Raw genomic sequence first — 22,920 nt, forward strand, 5'->3', positions numbered from 1 at the left:
CATGTGAGAGTAGCCATTAACAAAGTCGCCTCCATCATGCAGCTGCTAACCTCTCCCCTATAGAATGAGACCCTGGCAAGGATACCAACGTCACAAAAACCTAACTAAACTAATATCAGGAGACACATACACTTATAGAACATCCAATACACACTATATCCGGCACAAATGACCCAATAATGTGTGCAGGCTGTAGAAGGCTGCTGCAAGGCCCCACAAGTAATAGCGGAGTACAAGGAAACAGCTGCACCACTTGTAATTTCCAAAGTCTTTATTCCATGTTAAAAATGGGAGCAACCAGCAGGTAAAAGGAACTTTTTAACATGGAATAAAGACTTGGGAAATTACAAGTGGTGCGGCTGTTTCCTTGAACTCAACACTTACAGAACATGCCAGATAACACACCTCAAGCCCAAATTGTCTTTCAAGATTTGGATAGAACATACAATTTAAAAAAAAACTTTTTCAATTCCTTTCTATTATCAAATATGCTTCATTCTCTTGATATCCTTTGCTGAAGGAGCAGCAATGCACTGCTCACAGCTAGCTGAACACATCTAGTAAGCCAATCACAAGGAACAATTGTGAGCAGGCACCATCTAGTGAGCCAATCACAAGGAACAATTGTGAGCAGGCACCATCTAGTGAGCCAATCACAAGGAACAATTGTGAGCAGGCACCATCTAGTGAGCCAATCACAAGGAACAATCGTGAGCAGGCACCAATCAGCTACTAGCTCCAACTGGTGTAGTATATGTGTGTATTCTTTTTTCAACAAGGGATACAAAGAGAACAAAGCACATTTGAAAAAAAGAATATAAAGGGCCATGATACCCAAATGTTGAAGCACTTGAAAGTGATGCAGCATAGCTGTAAAAAGCTGACTAGAAAATATCACCTAGTCCTAAAATGTCCTAAATATTCACACCCCATTGTAAAAGGACTTTAAGCAACCAGTCAGGATGCTTGTCCCAGGACTTGCTAGGGAGTGTGCATAAACAGCACTTATTCTGGGGAGCTGACAAAATTTTGAGGTAAAAACAGAATTTATGTTTACCTGATAAATTACTTTCTCCAACGGTGTGTCCGGTCCACGGCGTCATCCTTACTTGTGGGATATTCTCTTCCCCAACAGGAAATGGCAAAGAGCCCAGCAAAGCTGGTCACATGATCCCTCCTAGGCTCCGCCTACCCCAGTCATTCGACCGACGTTAAGGAGGAATATTTGCATAGGAGAAACCATATGGTACCGTGGTGACTGTAGTTAAAGAAAATAAAATATCAGACCTGATTAAAAAAACCAGGGCGGGCCGTGGACCGGACACACCGTTGGAGAAAGTAATTTATCAGGTAAACATAAATTCTGTTTTCTCCAACATAGGTGTGTCCGGTCCACGGCGTCATCCTTACTTGTGGGAACCAATACCAAAGCTTTAGGACACGGATGAAGGGAGGGAGCAAATCAGGTCACCTAAATGGAAGGCACCACGGCTTGCAAAACCTTTCTCCCAAAAATAGCCTCAGAAGAAGCAAAAGTATCAAACTTGTAAAATTTGGTAAAAGTGTGCAGTGAAGACCAAGTCGCTGCCCTACATATCTGATCAACAGAAGCCTCGTTCTTGAAGGCCCATGTGGAAGCCACAGCCCTAGTGGAATGAGCTGTGATTCTTTCAGGAGGCTGCCGTCCGGCAGTCTCGTAAGCCAATCTGATGATGCTTTTAATCCAAAAAGAGAGAGAGGTAGAAGTTGCTTTTTGACCTCTCCTTTTACCGGAATAAACAACAAACAAGGAAGATGTTTGTCTAAAATCCTTTGTAGCATCTAAATAGAATTTTAGAGCGCGAACAACATCCAAATTGTGCAACAAACGTTCCTTCTTTGAAGCTGGTTTCGGACACAGAGAAGGTACGATAATCTCCTGGTTAATGTTTTTGTTAGAAACAACTTTCGGAAGAAAACCAGGTTTAGTACGCAAAACCACCTTATCTGCATGGAACACCAGATAGGGAGGAGAACACTGCAGAGCAGATAATTCTGAAACTCTTCTAGCAGAAGAAATTGCCACCAAAAACAAAACTTTCCAAGATAATAATTTAATATCAACGGAATGCAAGGGTTCAAACGGAACCCCCTGAAGAACTGAAAGAACTAAATTGAGACTCCAAGGAGGAGTCAAAGGTTTGTAAACAGGCTTGATTCTAACCAGAGCCTGAACAAAGGCTTGAACATCTGGCACAGCTGCCAGCTTTTTGTGAAGTAACACCGACAAGGCGGAAATCTGTCCCTTCAGGGAACTTGCAGATAATCCTTTTTCCAATCCTTCTTGAAGGAAGGATAGAATCCTAGGAATCTTAACCTTGTCCCAAGGGAATCCTTTAGATTCACACCAACAGATATATTTTTTCCAAATCTTGTGGTAAATCTTTCTAGTTACAGGCTTTCTGGCCTGAACAAGAGTATCGATAACAGAATCTGAGAATCCTCGCTTCGATAAAATCAAGCGTTCAATCTCCAAGCAGTCAGCTGGAGTGAAACCAGATTCGGATGTTCGAACGGACCCTGAACAAGAAGGTCTCGTCTCAAAGGTAGCTTCCAAGGTGGAGCCGATGACATATTCACCAGATCTGCATACCAAGTCCTGCGTGGCCACGCAGGAGCTATCAAGATCACCGACGCCCTCTCCTGATTGATCCTGGCTACCAGCCTGGGGATGAGAGGAAACGGCGGGAACACATAAGCTAGTTTGAAGGTCCAAGGTGCTACTAGTGCATCCACTAGAGCCGCCTTGGGATCCCTGGATCTGGACCCGTAGCAAGGAACTTTGAAGTTCTGACGAGAGGCCATTAGATCCATGTCTGGAATGCCCCACAGCTGAGTGACTTGGGCAAAGATTTCCGGATGGAGTTCCCACTCCCCCGGATGCAATGTCTGACGACTCAGAAAATCCGCTTCCCAATTTTCCACTCCTGGGATGTGGATAGCAGACAGGTGGCAGGAGTGAGACTCCGCCCATAGAATGATTTTGGTCACTTCTTCCATCGCTAGGGAACTCCTTGTTCCCCCCTGATGGTTGATGTACGCAACAGTCGTCATGTTGTCTGATTGAAACCGTATGAACTTGGTCCTCGCTAGCTGAGGCCAAGCCTTGAGAGCATTGAATATCGCTCTCAGTTCCAGAATATTTATCGGTAGAAGAGATTCTTCCCGAGACCAAAGACCCTGAGCTTTCAGGGATCCCCAGACCGCGCCCCAGCCCATCAGACTGGCGTCGGTCGTGACAATGACCCACTCCGGTCTGCGGAATGTCATCCCTTGTGACAGGTTGTCCAGGGACAGCCACCAACGGAGTGAGTCTCTGGTCCTCTGAATTACTTGTATCTTCGGAGACAAGTCTGTATAGTCCCCATTCCACTGACTGAGCATGCACAGTTGTAATGGTCTTAGATGAATGCGCGCAAAAGGAACTATGTCCATTGCCGCTACCATCAACCCGATCACTTCCATGCACTGAGCTATGGAAGGAAGAGGAACGGAATGAAGTATCCGACAAGAGTCTAGAAGTTTTGTTTTTCTGGCCTCTGTTAGAAAAATCCTCATTTCTAAGGAGTCTATAATTGTTCCCAAGAAGGGAACCCTTGTTGACGGGGATAGAGAACTCTTTTCCACGTTCACTTTCCAGCCGTGAGATCTGAGAAAGGCCAGGACGATGTCCGTGTGAGCCTTTGCTTGAGGAAGGGACGACGCTTGAATCAGAATGTCGTCCAGGTAAGGTACTACTGCAATGCCCCTTGGTCTTAGCACCGCTAGAAGGGACCCTAGTACCTTTGTGAAAATCCTTGGAGCAGTGGCTAATCCGAAAGGAAGCGCCACGAACTGGTAATGTTTGTCCAGGAATGCGAACCTTAGGAACCGATGATGTTCCTTGTGGATAGGAATATGTAGATACGCATCCTTTAAATCCACCGTGGTCATGAATTGACCTTCCTGGATGGAAGGAAGAATAGTTCGAATGGTTTCCATCTTGAACGATGGAACCTTGAGAAACTTGTTTAAGATCTTGAGATCTAAGATTGGTCTGAACGTTCCCTCTTTTTTGGGAACTATGAACAGATTGGAGTAGAACCCCATCCCTTGTTCCCTCAATGGAACAGGATGAATCACTCCCATTTTTAACAGGTCTTCTACACAATGTAAGAACGCCTGTCTCTTTATGTGGTCTGAAGACAACTGAGACCTGTGGAACCTCCCCCTTGGGGGAAGTCCCTTGAATTCCAGAAGATAACCCTGGGAGACTATTTCTAGCGCCCAAGGATCCAGAACATCTCTTGCCCAAGCCTGAGCGAAGAGAGAGAGCCTGCCCCCCACCAGATCCGGTCCCGGATCGGGGGCCAATATTTCATGCTGTCTTGGTAGCAGTGGCAGGTTTCTTGGCCTGCTTTCCCTTGTTCCAGCCTTGCATTGGTCTCCAAGCTGGCTTGGCTTGAGAAGTATTACCCTCTTGCTTAGAGGACGTAGCACTTTGGGCTGGTCCGTTTTTACGAAAGGGACGAAAATTAGGTCTATTTTTTGCCTTGAAAGGCCGATCCTGAGGAAGGGCGTGGCCCTTACCCCCAGTGATATCAGAGATAATCTCTTTCAAGTCAGGGCCAAACAGCGTTTTCCCCTTGAAAGGAATGTTTAGTAGCTTGTTCTTGGAAGACGCATCAGCCGACCAAGATTTCAACCAAAGCGCTCAGCGCGCCACAATAGCAAACCCAGAATTCTTAGCCGCTAACCTTAACGAACCGATTTAGCCCAGAAAAGTCTACAGTCTTAATAAGCCCTTGTGAAGCCCTTATTTACAATCGTAATAAACATGGCTTACCGGATCCCATAGGGAAAATGACAGCTTCCAGCATTACATCGTCTTGTTAGAATGTGTCATACCTCAAGCAGCAAGAGACTGCACACTGTTCCCCCAACTGAAGTTAATTGCTCTCAACAGTCCTGTGTGGAACAGCCATGGATTTTAGTTACGGTTGCTAAAATCATTTTCCTCATACAAACAGAAATCTTCATCTCTTTTCTGTTTCTGAGTAAATAGTACATACCAGCACTATTTCAAAATAACAAACTCTTGATTGAATAATAAAAACTACAGTTAAACACTAAAAAACTCTAAGCCATCTCCGTGGAGATGTTGCCTGTACAACGGCAAAGAGAATGACTGGGGTAGGCGGAGCCTAGGAGGGATCATGTGACCAGCTTTGCTGGGCTCTTTGCCATTTCCTGTTGGGGAAGAGAATATCCCACAAGTAAGGATGACGCCGTGGACCGGACACACCTATGTTGGAGAAATCTCTTCCTTTTTTATATAGAGATGTTCAGGTGATATTTCATATTTTTATAGGTCAGCTTTTTACAGTTATGCTACATCACTTTCAAGTATTATGTCCCTTTAACCATAAAACACATTGTATGATTGTTGGAATTTTGTCTATTCTATCAATGTTACCTGAACGGATTTGTTACAGATACTGGGCACACACATTCTGAAGAGAGGTTATTACAGATCAGTCGGACTAGAGGAAAAACCTGTTCAGTAACTTTTAAACGGTTACCTAACACAGCTCACTCCAAGCACAGAAAATAAGGAAGAGACAGAGAGGTTCCTAAATATTCCAGGAAAGTGCGGGGTACAGCAATGCCATGGGGTAATAACCTTTTATCTTATTCTATCTCAGATTCTGAGATCTGTGTAATTTAAAGTAGCCTCCTGGTGTCCTGTTACGGTGAGGTATAGCTGCTAAACTAACATGGTATCCCCTCTAGCAGATGATCAGGTATTTACTGCTGCACACATAAGACTATGTACTGCACAGTCTTGCTCCTTAAACAGCCATAGAATAATACAAGATAAAGAATATATAGGGTATTAAACCTACTTCTGCAACTGGTTTCTTGCATTTACAGACCTCTCAACTGTCCCTGCTTAGGAGAGACAGGCCCTAATTATGAGATCCGTTCTTTTGTCCCTCGGATACAGCCTTATGCCCCGCCCACAGACCCCCAGACCTGCCCATGACACCCCCCCGGATGGCCCCACCCACAAAATGGCAATGGCCCCTTCAACCTCCCGAGTCCCTGATATTTCGCCATGAATGTTAGGAATCCTGCATACATATCCCCCCCACCACATCATTTTCTATATATGGAAGTTGGTATTTGCTAAATGCATTTGTCGTAAACCAGTTCTGGACTGTGTTGCAATGTCATGTAAGACATAACACAATATGAAAGGTACACTGCTCCTGCGTTGTATCTAATGCATTGTTTTATTTAGGTAGGGGGTGACCACAGATCTCTGCTGTATTGACGCTAATTTGTATGTTTGTCTAGAGGAGGGGGCTATAGAAACATTTATATGTAGCACACATGGCCAGATGACACCTATTCACGCATACACGCCAGCAATGTGCACACTCCCAACAATGAAGATTGGATAGCGCGTGCGTATACATAGCACAGAGAAAAGTACTGATAATGGAGAATGAATTGCAGCGTAAGAGGCAGTATTGAAAAAAGGAGTATTGTATACAAACTTTGAAAAATTATTACAAACACTTCTATGCATTTATTTGAAATATTTCTTTTAACAATCTTTATTATAAAGAGCAAATGTAGTAATAAAATGTCATGTTCTACAGGGCGTACCTTGTTTTATTGCGCTTCGCTTAAACTTTCACAGATATTGCATTTTTTACAAATTGAAGGTGAGCCATTTTTCCAACACATACACACAAAACACACATATATAATATATAAGTATTTTTTAATTAAGGTATGCACATTGTTTTTGAGTAGACATAATATTGCACACTTAATACACTACAGTATAGTGTACATTCATTTTTATTGAGGTGGTCTGGAACCAAAGCCGCAAGATCTCCACGGTACGCCTGTATATGTATAACGGGGATAATCAGCAAAAATAAACATTTTAGAACCGTGTCGCAAAAAAACATAATTTATGCTTACCTGATAAATTCCTTTCTTCTGTAGTGTGATCAGTCCACGGGTCATCATTACTTCTGGGATATTACTCCTCCCCAACAGGAAGTGCAAGAGGATTCACCCAGCAGAGCTGCATATAGCTCCTCCCCTCTACGTCACTCCCAGTCATTCGACCAAGGACCAACGAGAAAGGAAAAGCCAAGGGTGAAGTAGTGACTGGAGTATAAATCAAAAAATATTTACCTGCCTTAAAAACAGGGCGGGCCGTGGACTGATCACACTACAGAAGAAAGGAATTTATCAGGTAAGCATAAATTATGTTTTCTTCTGTTAAGTGTGATCAGTCCACGGGTCATCATTACTTCTGGGATACCAATACCAAAGCAAAAGTACACGGATGACGGGAGGGATAGGCAGGCTCTTTATACAGAAGGAACCACTGCCTGAAGAACCTTTCTCCCAAAAATAGCCTCCGATGAAGCAAAAGTGTCAAATTTGTAAAATTTGGAAAAAGTATGAAGCGAAGACCAAGTTGCAGCCTTGCAAATCTGTTCAACAGAGGCCTCATTCTTGAAGGCCCAAGTGGAAGCCACAGCTCTAGTAGAATGAGCTGTAATTCTTTCAGGAGGCTGCTGTCCAGCAGTCTCATAAGCTAAACGAATTATGCTACGAAGCCAAAAAGAAAGAGAGGTAGCGGAAGCTTTTTGACCTCTCCTCAGCCCAGAGTAAATGACAAACAGAGAAGACGTTTGTCGAAATTCCTTAGTTGCCTGTAAGTAAAATTTTAGAGCACGGACTACATCCAGGTTGTGCAGTAGACGTTCCTTCTTTGAAGAAGGATTTGGGCATAAGGAAGGAACAACAATCTCTTGATTGATATTCCTGTTAGTAACTACCTTAGGTAAGAACCCAGGTTTAGTACGCAGGACTACCTTATCCGAATGAAAAATCAAATAAGGAGAATCACAATGTAAGGCTGATAATTCAGAGACTCTTCGAGCCGAGGAAATAGCCATTAAAAATAGAACTTTCCAAGATAACAACTTTATATCAATGGAATGAAGGGGTTCAAACGGAACGCCCTGTAAAACATTAAGAACAAGGTTTAAACTCCATGGTGGAGCAACAGTTTTAAACACAGGCTTAATTCTGGCCAAAGCCTGACAAAAAGCCCGGACGTCAGGAACTTCTGACAGACGTTTGTGTAACAGAATGGACAGAGCTGAGATCTGTCCCTTTAATGAACTAGCAGATAAACCCTTTTCTAAACCTTCTTGTAGAAAAGACAATATCCTAGGAATCCTAACCTTACTCCAAGAGTAACCTTTGGATTCACACCAATATAGGTATTTACGCCATATCTTATGGTAAATCTTTCTGGTAACAGGTTTCCTAGCCTGTATTAAGGTATCAATAACTGACTCAGAAAATCCACGTCTTGATAAAATCAAGCGTTCAATTTCCAAGCAGTCAGCTTCAGAGAAGTTAGATTTTGATGTTTGAAGGGACCCTGTATCAGAAGGTCCTGTTTCAGAGGTAGAGACCAAGGTGGACAGGATGACATGTCCACCAGGTCTGCATACCAAGTCCTGCGTGGCCACGCAGGTGCTATTAGAATCACTGATGCTCTCTCTTGTTTGATTCTGGCAATCAATCGAGGAAGCAACGGGAAGGGTGGAAACACGTAAGCCATCCTGAAGTCCCAAGGTGCTGTCAGAGCATCTATCAGGACTGCTCCTGGATCCCTGGATCTGGACCCGTAACGAGGAAGCTTGGCGTTCTGTCGAGACGCCATGAGATCTATCTCTGGTTTGCCCCAACGTCGAAGTATTTGGGCAAAGACCTCCGGATGAAGTTCCCACTCCCCCGGATGAAAAGTCTGACGACTTAAGAAATCCGCCTCCCAGTTCTCCACTCCCGGGATGTGGATTGCTGACAGGTGGCAAGAGTGAGACTCTGCCCAGCAAATTATCTTTGATACTTCCATCATAGCTAGGGAGCTTCTTGTCCCTCCCTGATGGTTGATGTAAGCTACAGTCGTGATGTTGTCCGACTGAAACCTGATGAACCCCCGAGTTGTCAACTGGGGCCAAGCCAGGAGGGCATTGAGAACTGCTCTCAATTCCAGAATGTTTATTGGCAGGAGACTCTCCTCCTGACTCCATTGTCCCTGAGCCTTCAGAGAATTCCAGACGGCACCCCAACCTAGAAGGCTGGCGTCTGTTGTTACAATTGTCCAGTCTGGTCTGCTGAATGGCATCCCCCTGGACAGATGTGGCCGAGAAAGCCACCATAGAAGAGAATTTCTGGTCTCTTGATCCAGATTCAGAGAAGGGGATAAGTCTGAGTAATCCCCATTCCACTGACTTAGCATGCACAGTTGCAGTGGTCTGAGGTGTAAGCGTGCAAAGGGTACTATGTCCATTGCCGCTACCATTAAGCCGATTACCTCCATGCATTGAGCCACTGACGGGTGTTGAATGGAATGAAGGGTGCGGCAAGCACTTTGAAGTCTTGTTAGCCTGTCCTCTGTCAGGTAAATCTTCATTTCTACAGAATCTATAAGAGTCCCCAGGAAGGGAACTCTTGTGAGTGGAACGAGTGAACTTTTCTTTTCGTTCACCTTCCATCCATGTGACCTTAGAAATGCCAGTACTAACTCTGTATGAGACTTGGCAGTTTGAAAGCTTGAAGCTTGTATCAGAATGTCGTCTAGGTATGGAGCTACCGAGATTCCCCGCGGTCTTAGTACCGCCAGAAGAGCACCCAGAACCTTTGTGAAGATTCTTGGAGCTGTAGCCAATCCGAATGGAAGAGCCACAAACTGGTAATGCCTGTCTAGGAAGGCAAACCTTAGGTACCGATAATGATCTTTGTGAATCGGTATGTGAAGGTAAGCATCTTTTAAATCTACAGTGGTCATGTATTGACCCTCTTGGATCATAGGTAAAATTGTCCGAATAGTCTCCATCTTGAACGATGGAACTCTTAGGAATTTGTTTAGGATCTTTAAGTCCAGGATTGGTCTGAAAGTTCCCTCTTTTTTGGGAACCACAAACAGATTTGAGTAAAACCCCTGTCCCTGTTCCGATCGTGGAACTGGATGGATTACTCCCATTAACAAGAGCTCTTGTACGCAGCGTAGAAACGCCTCTTTCTTTGTCTGGATTGTTGACAATCTTGACAGATGAAATCTCTCTCTTGGAGGAGAGTATTTGAAGTCCAGAAGGTATCCCTGAGATATTATCTCTAGCGCCCAGGGATCCTGAACATCTCTTGCCCAAGCCTGGGCGAAGAGAGAAAGTCTGCCCCCCACTAGATCCGATCCCGGATCGGGGGCCCTCAATTCATGCTGTTTTAGGGGCAGCAGCAGGTTTCCTAGTCTGCTTGCCCTTGTTCCAGGACTGGTTAGGTTTCCAGCCTTGTCTGTAGCGAGCAACAGCTCCTTCCTGTTTTGGTGCAGAGGAAGTTGATGCTGCTCCTGCTTTGAAATTACGAAAGGAACGAAAATTAGACTGTCTAGTCTTGGCTTTGGCTTTGTCCTGAGGCAGGGCATGGCCTTTACCTCCTGTAATGTCAGCGATAATCTCTTTCAACCCGGGCCCGAATAAGGTCTGCCCTTTGAAAGGTATATTAAGCAATTTAGACTTAGAAGTAACATCAGCTGACCAGGATTTTAGCCACAGCGCCCTGCGTGCCTGAATGGCGAATCCTGAATTTTTCGCCGTAAGTTTAGTAAGATGTACTACGGCCTCCGAAATGAATGAATTAGCTAGTTTAAGGACTCTAAGCCTGTCCGTAATGTCGTCCAGAGTAGCTGAACCAATGTTCTCTTCCAGAGACTCAATCCAGAATGCCGCTGCAGCCGTGATCGGCGCAATGCATGCAAGGGGTTGCAATATAAAACCTTGTTGAACAAACATTTTCTTAAGGTAACCCTCTAACTTTTTATCCATTGGATCTGAAAAAGCACAGCTATCCTCCACCGGGATAGTGGTACGCTTAGCTAAGGTAGAAACTGCTCCCTCCACCTTAGGGACCGTTTGCCATAAGTCCCTTGTGGTGGCGTCTATTGGAAACATTTTTCTAAATATCGGAGGGGGTGAGAACGGCACACCGGGTCTATCCCACTCCTTAGTAACAATTTCAGTAAGTCTCTTAGGTATAGGAAAAACCTCAGTACTCGTCGGTACCGCAAAATATTTATCCAACCTACACATTTTCTCTGGTATTGCAACTGTGTTACAATCATTCAGAGCCGCTAACACCTCCCCTAGTAATACACAGAGGTTTTCCAGTTTAAATTTAAAATTTGAAATATCTGAATCCAGTCTGTTTGGATCAGAACCGTCACCCACAGAATGAAGTTCTCCGTCCTCATGTTCTGCCACCTGTGACGCAGTGTCTGACATGGCCCTAATATTATCAGCGCACTCTGTTCTCACCCCAGAGTGATCACGCTTACCTCTTAGTTCTGGTAATTTAGCCAAAACCTCAGTCATAACAGTAGCCATATCCTGTAATGTGATTTGTAATGGCCGCCCAGATGTACTCGGCGCTACAATATCACGCACCTCCCTCTGAGCGGGAGATGTAGGTACTGACACGTGAGGCGAGTTAGTCGGCATAACTCTCCCCTCGTTGTTTGGTGAAATTTGTTCAATTTGTACAGATTGACTTTTATTTAAAGTAGCATCAATACAGTTAGTACATAAATTTCTTATTGGGCTCCACTTTGGCATTGCAACAAATGACACAGGTATCATCCTCTGAATCAGACATGTTTAACACACTAGCAAATAAACTTGCAACTTGGAAATACAATTCAATTAGAATAATATTAAAATGTACTGTGCCTTTAAGAAGCACAGAAGATCTAAGACAGTTGAAAATTAATAAATTGAAACAGTTATAGCCTCAATCCTTGTAAACAACACAACTTTAGCAAAGGTTTAATCCCATTAGCAAAGATAACAAATTCTGAAAGCAGGAAACAAATTACAGAATAAACGTTTTTTATCTCAGTCAAACTATAATTCTCACAGCTCTGCTGAGAGAAATTACCTCCCTCAAAATAAGTTTTAAAGACCCCTGAGCTCTGTAGAGATGAACCGGATCATGCAGGGAATGCAATGAGTTGCTGACTGAAATATTTGATGCATAGAAAAAGCGCCAAAAAAACGGCCCCTCCCCCTCACACACAGCAGTGAGGGAGAACAGAAACTGTCAGAAAAACAGATTAAGCAACTGCCAAGTGGAAAAATAGTGCCCAAACATTTATTCACACAGTACCTCAGCAAATGAAAACGATTTTACATTCCAGCAAAAACGTTAAACATAATCTCTAGTTATTAAACAGCTTTATGTATTTCTTACAGTGTAATTCTAGTGAAGTACCATTCCCCAGAATACTGAAGTGTAAAGTATACATACATGACATTATATCGGTATGGCAGGATTTTCTCATCAATTCCATTGTCAGAAAATAAAAACTGCTACATACCTCTATGCAGATTCATCTGCCCGCTGTCCCCTGATCTGAAGTTTACCTCACTCCTCAGATGGCCGAGAACAGCAATATGATCTTAACTACTCCGGCTAAAATCATAGCAAAACTCTGGTAGATTCTTCTTCAAACTCTGCCAGAGAGGTAATAACACACTCCGGTGCTATTTTAAAATAACAAACTTTTGATTGAAGATATAAAACTAAGTATAATCACCATAGTCCTCTCACACATCCTATCTAGTCGTTGGGTGCAAGAGAATGACTGGGAGTGACGTAGAGGGGAGGAGCTATATGCAGCTCTGCTGGGTGAATCCTCTTGCACTTCCTGTTGGGGAGGAGTAATATCCCAGAAGTAATGATGACCCGTGGACTGATCACACTTAACAGAAGAAATACAAGAGGTGTAGGTTAAACATAATGCACACCCGCAATAAAACATTCACAAATAAGAGCTAATCAGGAACAATTAATTGAAATGAAGAGTATAAGAGTGAAAAAAAAACAGTATAAAAACTGAACAAATCATTTACACGTTTCAAATAGCGGTTGTGGGTTTTAAGTTTAACCTACACTTTCCCAAGATTTTTATTTCTGCTGATTATCCCTGTTCCTATACTGCACTGTTTATCATTTTACTCTGTATATAGCGCATACTTTAAAATCGCGATTATGTATTGAGTTTCCCCCCTCAAAAGAGCTTTATTGTGAAAACTTTTCAAAATACAAACCGGGTTCAGGTTACAATTTGAGCCGTTCCATGTTCTAACATCAAAGGTATATGCTATACACATTTGGGAACTTAAATTGCGAAAGTTATCAAGTCCCTTTTAAGTTTGTAGCTCCGAGTAGAGTTTAAAGAGATCCCTCTTTCTGCGCCCATTGGTATGTTATTTGGCCACTTTTGGACCAAAGTCCGGATGTCCAAAATCTAAAAGTGGGCGGGTGGGATAGATGAATATCTTCATGAACATATAAACATTATATACAATACTATAAATTTAGTGCGAAAAAATCCAGGCCCATTATGGGCCATTTTCTCATTAACTATCAAGTCTTCAACCCTTTTTTCAAACTATTTCACTTCTTCTAAGTTATACATTATACGGGATTCTAATCCCAGCAAATTATAGTTAAGAACATATATTAACGTGAATGGGATAGGAGATGGGGAGGGGAGGGGGTGGGATTTAAAGGGACATAATACTCATATGCTAAATCACTTGAAACTGATGCAGTATAACTGTAAAAAGCTGACAGGAAAATATCACCTGAGCATCTCTATGTAAAAAAGGAAGATATTTTACCTCACAATCTCCTCAGCTCAGCAGAGTAAGTTCTGTGTAAAAAGTTATACTCAGTTACTGCTCAGCTGCAGGTAAAAAAAAAAAAAAAAAATGAAGAAATGAACAGCAGCCAATCAGCATCAGCAGTGCTGAGGTCATGAACTCTTACTGTGATCTCATGAGATTTCACTTAACTCTCATGAGATTTCATAGTAAGCTTCCTTTACCTGATTGGTGAAATAATATGAGAGTGCACGATGCTCATCCCTTCAGATGTCCCAGGACAGACACACTAAAATGCTGCTTAGAAATCCTTTACAATGGGAGGTGGCTACTGAGGAACTTTTGAGGTAAAATATCTCTTTTTTTACATAGAGATGTTCAGGAGATATTTTCTAGTCAGCTTTTTACAGCTATGCTGCAGCACTTTAAAGTGTTTAAACATTTAGGTATTATGGCCCTTTAAGTATAATGATCTAATGATTATACTTGCTCAGCTGTTTTCTGGAGGCCCGTGTGACTTTTTAGTGTTTGTGCATTGTGTACTCCTAGCGACTAGAATTTTAATATAAAATTTGTTGTGAGTCTACAAAAGCTGAGGGGGCTGTTACTAAGTCTGTCACATGAATTAACCACTGTCCCTGTGTGCATTCCATCTTAGTGTCATATATTCATGCGTATCTATTGTGCCTATTGTAAGAAAGTGGTACCTTTCCATGATGAGCTGCTGCTCTACTTGCTGTTTCCATGCTATTAAGGCACCTCTGTTCCTGTGCGCTTTTTATCATTTTACTTTGTATATAGCGCATACTTTACAATGGAGATTATGTATTAAGTTTCCTGTGCGCTTTATATCATTTTACTTTGTATATAGCGCATACATTACAATGGTGATTATGTATTAAGTTTCCTGTGCGCTTTTTATCATTTTACTTTGTATATAGCGCAAACTTTACAATGGGGCTTATGTATTGAGCTTTTTATAATTTTACTTTGTCTATAGCGCATATTTTACAATGGGGATTTTGTATTGAGTTATAGACAAAGTAAAATTATAAAAAGCTCAATACATAAGCCCCATTGTAAACTTGCTGTTTCCATGCTATTAAGGCACCTCTGTTCCTGTGCGCTTTTTATCATTTTACTTTGTATATAGCGCATACTTTACAATGGCGATTATGTATTAAGTTTCCTGTGCGCTTTATATCATTTTACTTTGTATATAGCGCATACATTACAATGGTGATTATGTATTAAGTTTCCTGTGCGCTTTTTATCATTTTACTTTGTATATAGTGCAAACTTTACAATGGGGCTTATGTATTGAGCTTTTTATAATTTTACTTTGTCTATAGCGCATATTTTACAATGGGGATTTTGTATTGAGTTTTCTGTGCACTTTTTTATCATTTTACTTTATACATATTTTCAGATTGACTTATTGTGGTAGCAAATAGACATATGCAGCTAAGAAAATTTTGATTCATTCCAAATATTCAGGGAAATTCGTTTTCTGCCTGCACTATTAAAGGAACATAATACTCATATGCAAAATCACTTGAAACTGATGCAGTATAACTGTAAAAAGCTGACAGGAAAATATCACCTGAGCATCTCTATGTAAAAAAGGAAGATATTTTACCTCACAATCTCCTCAGTTCAGCAGCGTAAGTTCTGTGTAAAATGTTATACTTAGCTGCTCCCAGCTGCAGGTAAAATAAAAAAAAATGAAGAAATGAACTGCAGCCAATCAACATCAGCAGTGCTGAGGTCATGGACTCTTACTATGATCTCATGAGATTTGACTTAACTCTCATGAGATTTCATAGTAAGCTTCCTTTACCTGATAGGTGAAATAATATGAGAGTTCACGAGGCTCATCCTTTCAGCTGTCCCAGGACAGACATACTAATATGCTGCTTAGAAATCTTTTACAATGGGAGGTGGCTACTGAGGAACTTTTGAGGTAAAATATCTTTTTTTTTTTACATAGAGATGTTCAGGTGATATTTTCTAGTCAGTTTTTACAGCTATGCTACATCACTTTCAAGTGTTTAAACATTTGGGTATTATGGCCCTTTAAGTATTTGTTTTTCTTCAAACGAAAACTGATTTTTCGTTAAACATTTGTTTGTTTTTGTTATAACTAATGTAAATGTTTCAAAGCTACAGGTGAATACTTACCATAAGAACCAACTCCAACATTTTTAGTGTATAAAGATAGCAAGAGAACAAAGAAAATTTAATAATAGGAGTAAATTAGAAAGTGTCTTACAATTGCTGCTCTATCTGAATCATTAAAGAAAAAAATAGTTTAGTGTCCATTTAAAGAGCTGTTTGAACACATTGGGGGCGATTTATCAAAGGCCGGGCGGACATTATTCGCTGTAGCTAAATGCTGACAGTATATGCTGTCAGCATTTAACATTGCACAAGCATTTGTTGTGAAATGCTTGTGCAATGCCGCCCCCTGCACATTTCCGGCCAATGCCACTAGCAGGGGGTGTCACACCAAGTTAAGACCGCTGCTTCTGTTTCTGGCAGGCTCGCGCGCAAAAAGCAACATCCGCTGCTTAGTAAATATACACCATTATATGCATCACAATTCACTGCAGCATTTTTAAAACAGTTTCAATCATTTGCATAGCCACCAATTGAGGGATTTATTACAAAAAATTATTTAAATTTTTTTTCCCCTATGCGATCACAATCACATTATTGGTAAAAAAAATATATAAAAAAAAGTCCCTATACTTAAAGGATCTGTTCGCTCCCGATTTTTTATTGTTTAAAAAGATAGATAATCCCTTTATTACCCATTCCCCAGTTTTCCATAACCAACACTGTTATATTAATATACTTTTTACCTCTGTGATAACCTTGTATCTAAGCCTCTGCAGACTGCCCCCTTTTATCACATGACTTTTTATATTATCTATTGACTTGCATTTTGGCCAATTAGTGCTGTGTTATGCACAACACCACGGGCGCGAGCACAATTTTATCTATATGGTCCACATGAACTAGCAGTCTCCTGTTGTGAAAGGTAAATAAAAAAGCATGTGATTAAGAGGCTGTCTTTAATGGCTTAGAAACAGGCAGACATTTATAGGTTTTAATGTTATAAAGTATATTTATATAACAGTTAGTTGTATGCAGTGTAAAAACTCAGCTCCTGAACGGTGATTATATCCTAACCATTCCAGGCAGAACTGAAAAGTGCTTAAAGGGACACTGAACCCAACTTTTTTCTTTTGTGATTCATATAGAGCAAGCAATTGTAAGTAACTTTCTAATTTACTCCTATTATCATTTTTTCTTCATTCTCTTGCTTTCTTTATTTGAAAAAGAAGGCATCTAAGCTAAGGAGCCAGCCAATTTGTGGTTCAGAACCATGGACAGCACTTGTTTATTGGTGCTCCAATCAGCAAGGACAACCAAGGTTGTTCACCAAAAATGGGCCGGCATCTAAACTTAAATTCTTGCCTTTAAAATAAAGATACCAAGAGAATGAATAAAATTTGATCATAGGAGTAAATTAGGAAGTTGCTTAAAATTGCATGCTCTATCTGAATCATGAAAGAAAACATTTGGGTACAGTGTCCCTTTAAGTATAACGTGTAGATACTGCTCTGCAATGTCACTCCAGAATCATAGCTGTCTTCAAACAAGATATAGCTGTAATAGTGGGTGGGATTTTAGCTGAATTATTCTGTTAATCAAAAACTCTGGTTAAAAATAATTTCTCTAAAAATAATTAAACCCATTCAAGTAAGTTGGGGGGGAAGTTCTAATAATAATAATTAGTCTTATGTTTAATTGCAAGACACCAACAGATTAGGGGGTAAATTGTCCTTATTTAAAGGGGTTGTTGGGAGATATGGTAGGTCTGTAGTTTCTAGAGAGCTGTGAGATGCATTTCAGTTCTGTTTGGCTCTCAAGGGGTTACATTTCCTTGTCCTGGTGCCATGACACATCACCTCCTTTGTAGAAAGGTTATAAAAAGATAAGACAAATGATTGCAGATGTAATTAAATTATAGGTATGAGAAAGTAAGCTGGCACTGCTCCTGGCGCTGGGTTTGCGACCCAATAAAATCTGTCACATGGTGCGGTGCCAAACCTATGTGTTATAGCCATCACTGTCACATGACTAACTTGCTGAGCTATTAGGCTGCTATGTTGTGGCGACAAAGCAACGTAAAATAACCACCATTAGTGTGCGGATACTGATGCACCTTTAGTAATTACTTCTAGACATTTCTACTAATTTCTCTAAATATTTATTTCTATACTAAGGTATAATTGTCATGGGTGAGCAGGGATTATGTGTGTGGAGCTCACTTTTGTGTCTGACATTCAAAATCTTGCCGCTCAGGGTCCTAGGGCTCGCTTTATCATACTCTTCTCCCTATGACTGCAGGTTCTCACAAGAGAACCTGCAGTCACGATTTATCAAGCAGTGGTCATCAGACCGATGTTTCCCTACCTTGTTCTCCCCCTCTTAGGCTGACAGCTCCTGCCCGTGCGTGACTGGCTGTGCGCGGGCAAGGGACAGGATTGTACGTGAGCGCAAAATGTGTGCAATGTAAAATTCCAACAGCGGATTGCTGCCCACCAGAGGAGAGCTAGATAAATCGAGCCCTTAGTGTTTGGAGCTAAGGATACTGGGAAGACTGAGTGAAGATGATGCTGGAACACAGGACTGATCACTGGTGCTCCTGGTGTTTAAATGGACAGTCTAGGCCAAAATAAACTTTCATGATTCAGATAGAGCATGTAATTTTAAACAATTTTCCAATTTACTTTTATCACCAAATTTGCTTTGTTCTCTTTGTATTCTTAGTTGAAAGCTTAATCTAGGAGGTTCATATGCTAATTTCTTAGACCTTGAATACCACCTATTTTCAGAATGCATTTGATGAGTTTTTCACCACTAGAGGGTGTTAGTTCACGTATTTCATATAGATAACACTGTGCTCGTGCACGTGAAGTTATCTTGGAGCAGGCAGTGATTGGCAAAACTGCAAGTCTGTCAAAAGAACTCAAAAAAAGGGGCAGTTTGCAGAGGCTTAGATACAAGATAATCACAGAGGCTAAAAGTATATTATTATAACTGTGTTGGTTATGCAAAACTGGGGAATGGGTAATGAAGGGATTATCTATCTTTTAAAACAATAAAAATTCTGGTGTAGACTGTCCCTTAAGGCAGAATGCAGCGCCAAAGGACAACTGGGCAGGATGCTGGCACCACAGGACCACTGGGCAGGATGATGGCACCACAGGGCCACTGGGCAGGAGGCTGGCACCACAGGGCCACTGGGCAGGATGCTGGCACCACAGGACCACTGGGCAGGATGCTGGCACCACAGGACCACTGGGCAGGATGCTGGCACCACAGGACCACTGGGAAGGAAGCTGGCACCATACGACCACTGGGCAGGAGGCTGGCAGCAGAGGACCACTGGGCAGGATGCTGGCACCAGAGGACCACTGGGCAGGATGCTGGCACCACAGGACCACTGGGCAGGATGCTGGCACCACAGGACCACTGGACAGGAGGCTGGCACCACAGGACCACTGGGCAGGATGCTGGCACCACATGACCACTGGGCAGGATGCTGGCACCACATGACCACTGGGCAGGATGCTGGCACCACATGACCACTGGGCAGGATGCTGGCACCACATGACCACTGGGCAGGATGCTGGCACCACATGACCACTGGGCAGGATGCTGGCACCACATGACCACTGGGCAGGATGCTGGCACCACATGACCACTGGGCAGGATGTTGGCACCATAGGACCACTGGGCAGAGTGCTAGAACATAGAACTGGAGCAGAGTATACTGTGACACTCTGGAAATAGGATAGCACTTTTCAAGACTGTGGCCTCTGGCTAGGATGGAGGAGAGCTCACATCTGGGTTAAGCTGTGGGCCCATTTCAGGACTAACCATAGGTGCTACAGAAATAGACTTTAAAAAAGTTTCCTTTTTACTTCCATAATTAAATTTGCTTCATTATCACGTTAATCTTTGTCCTATTTAGGTAGGTAATGTGCACGTGTCTGGTGCTCTAAATGGCAGGAAACCGTTCTGCCCACTAGTGCTCTTGCAAATGGATAATAATCTTGAAAAAGTGCTGTCATATGGAGCTGCGACACATGCACACTCCTGAGTTTGTCCCTCCTTTTCAACAAAGGATAACAAGTGAACAAAAAATAAGTAATTTGATCTATCTGAATATGAGATGAGGAAAAGGAGACGCTGAAACTCACAGTAGATCAAATAGGTTTATTCAGGAGCAGGCTTTTTCATAAAACACTGGGTGAGCTCCTAACTGACGCGTTTTGCGCATGCGTACATGCGGTTCATCAGAGATCTATCTGAATAATCATATCCGTTTAATAATCTCTTGCTCGTCCTCTCAAACAATCCCCTGTAATAAAGAAAACGGCTGCCCCAGGGTAATGCCACTGCACATTTGCAGAAGATAGTTGGAATTATATTGCTGTTGTCTGAGTTGCATGCAAGGAGGAGTAATGAAGTGAAGTAATTAGTAGAGGATTACCTCCCTCACACGCGCATGCTGTCATGGAGTCTTCCGTATTGAAAGAACTGTGCTGCCTTTTAGTTACCTAGAAAACCACGTGTGAAGCTTTGCTTTTCTACCACTCATGCCTATAAGCGAGCTATACAGTCGGACCCCCCTTCAGTGGAGCTGGGAGATGGTGCTGTTTTGGGGCCCCTGGCCCTCACTGCCCACTTGTTTAGGACCTCGGATGGATCCAGAGCAGGTCTGCTCTGCAGAGCCTGGACATTAGAATGCACTGATAACAGCATTCATGAGCGGTAATGCGGATACCCAAAAATAGGAGCATGAAATGAGCACCCACTGAAATAGGCTGAGAAAGTAGGAAGCGCAGACTCTTCCCAACATATGAAAAGACCCATTACACAAACAGGAGCAAGCAGGAGTCTGTAGACATCAGTATACATCTAAAAATGTGGGCTTGGTTAGAAGTCTGAAAATCTGCACAATGTTATTTAAAAACAAGCAAAACTTTATATTACACAAACACTCCCAGATGGGCTATAGAAATGAATCTCTCGCACACACAATCTCTTTCTCTCGCGCGCACACAATCTCTTTCTCTTGCACGCACACAATCTCTCCCTCTCGTGCACACAATCTCTTTCTCTCGCGCGCACACAATCTCTTTCTCTCGCGCGCACACAATATCTTTCTCTCGCGCGCACACAATCTCTCCCTCTCGCGCACACAATCTCTCTCTCGCACGCACACAATCTCTCTTTCTCTCTCGCGCACACAATCTCTTTCTCTCTCGCGCAAACAATATCTCTCTCTCACGCGCACACAATCTCTCTCTCACGCGTGCACACAATCTCTTTCTCTCTCGGGCACACAATCTTTCTCGCGCTCACACAATCTCTCCTCATGTGCACAATCTCTCCTTCTCGCGCACACACAATCTCTCCTTCTCACGCGCACAATCCCTCCTCGCGCTCACAATCTCTCCTTATGTGCACAATCTCTCCTTCTCGCGCGCACAATCTCTCCTTCTCGCGCACACAATCTCTCCTTTGCGCTCACACAATCTCTTCTTCGCACGCGCACAATATCTCTTTTTCTCGCATGCACACAATCTCTCTTTCTCTTGCGCACACACAATATCTTTCTCTCTCTCGCGCACAATCTCTTTCTCTCTCGCACGCGCACAATCTCTCTTTCTCTCTCTCGCGCACATGCACAAACTTTCACTCTCGCACGCACACAACCTCTCTTTCTCTCTCGCGCGCATACACAATCTCTTTCTCTCACGCGCATGCACACACAATCTCTATCTCGTGCACGCAAACACAATCTCTCTTTCTCGCACGCACACAGCAGATGGCACCATTAAAAAAATCTGTTTTATATCAGTTTAATGCCTGGTGTTTTCAGAGCAACGTACTGGTTAACCATAAAATTCCTCTCTCACCCAGTCCAAAAAATAAAACAAAGTTTTCAGAGGACTATAAAAGTGTGAGTGTACAAAACAAAGGCTGACACTTCTGCATTCTTTCATCAGTTATTTTCCATCTGAGAGAAATAGGTCGCGTCCTGTGTTGTAGCTGAGGATTGTGATGGTGCAGTCATCGATTTAGTATCCTTTGTTGCCATCTCTGGCAGAAGTTTTTGCAACTATGTATAACATTTCTATAAACATTTCTGCCGGATCGTTAAAGGCACGTGCATATTTCTGAACTCACATAGGATTATATTCATTTAAATTTTATTTTAACGTTAACGTTAAAGGGACATGAAAGTCACCATTTTAACTCAAGGATCAGACAGAGCGATTTTAGGAGTCTTTTCAGTTTTACTTTTATGATTATTTTTGTTCTCTCTGTATCCTTTGTTGAAAAGCATACTTGGGTAGGAGCAGCAAATAATTACTGGGAGCTAGCTGCTGATTAGTGGCTACACACATATGCCTCTTGACATTAGCTCACAGATGTGTTCAGCTCGCTCCCAGTAGTGCATTGCTGCTCTGAAGCTGAATTTACCTATGTGTTTACATGAGTTAAACACAGATATATACAAGCAACAGTACAATAACCAGAACATTATGTCCCTTTAACAAATAACATTAACTTATCTTTAAAGAATTATCTGTTGACACACTAATCTCTACTTCCTGTTAATTCACCAGTCATTAAATTCTAAAACCGCTCTGCAGGTGAATGAGAATATCACATAACTGACAATAATCTGTCATCTCTGCAGGCCCCGTGTACAGTGAGTGATAATGTTCTTGTTATTTAAATCTAAACGTTATTATCGGAGACTGATTATATTTTTTGATATTCCTACAATGTGTGCCCCTTGCTGCTGTTAGTGTTTCTACAATAAACAATGTACTAGGTGCAGATATCACATATCTGAATTTGTAATGCAAAGCTCAGAAAAAACACTGGGGGGAAAAGTAAAGTGAAATGTAAGTTTTTTTTAACTATTATCTGTCTGCACAAAATGAGCAATATAAAGGGCTTGTGAGCTCTGTGCACCCAGAAATGCTACACAATACCCAAAAACTCCTGTTATTTATAGCCGGTGTAGATCAATACG

At 42.2% G+C, this 22,920-nt stretch overlaps 1 protein-coding gene across 6 annotated transcripts in view; it reads left to right on the forward strand.

The window, feature by feature from the left end:
* LOC128642867 (uncharacterized) overlaps window positions 1-22,920 on the forward strand; it is a 263,770-nt gene that overhangs the window by 192,709 nt on the left and 48,141 nt on the right. Inside the window, exon 1 of one of the 6 annotated variants that reach the window (XM_053695730.1) lies at window positions 5,519-5,693. The exons of the other annotated variants lie outside the window; for them this stretch is intronic. The gene's annotated coding sequence lies outside the window, so the exon portion shown is untranslated. Of the gene's footprint in view, window positions 1-5,518; window positions 5,694-22,920 lie in introns of those variants that run through there. 6 annotated transcript variants of the gene reach the window in all.

Source organism: Bombina bombina, chromosome 12 (genome assembly GCF_027579735.1).
Source record: "Bombina bombina isolate aBomBom1 chromosome 12, aBomBom1.pri, whole genome shotgun sequence".
Taxonomy (NCBI): domain Eukaryota; kingdom Metazoa; phylum Chordata; class Amphibia; order Anura; family Bombinatoridae; genus Bombina; species Bombina bombina.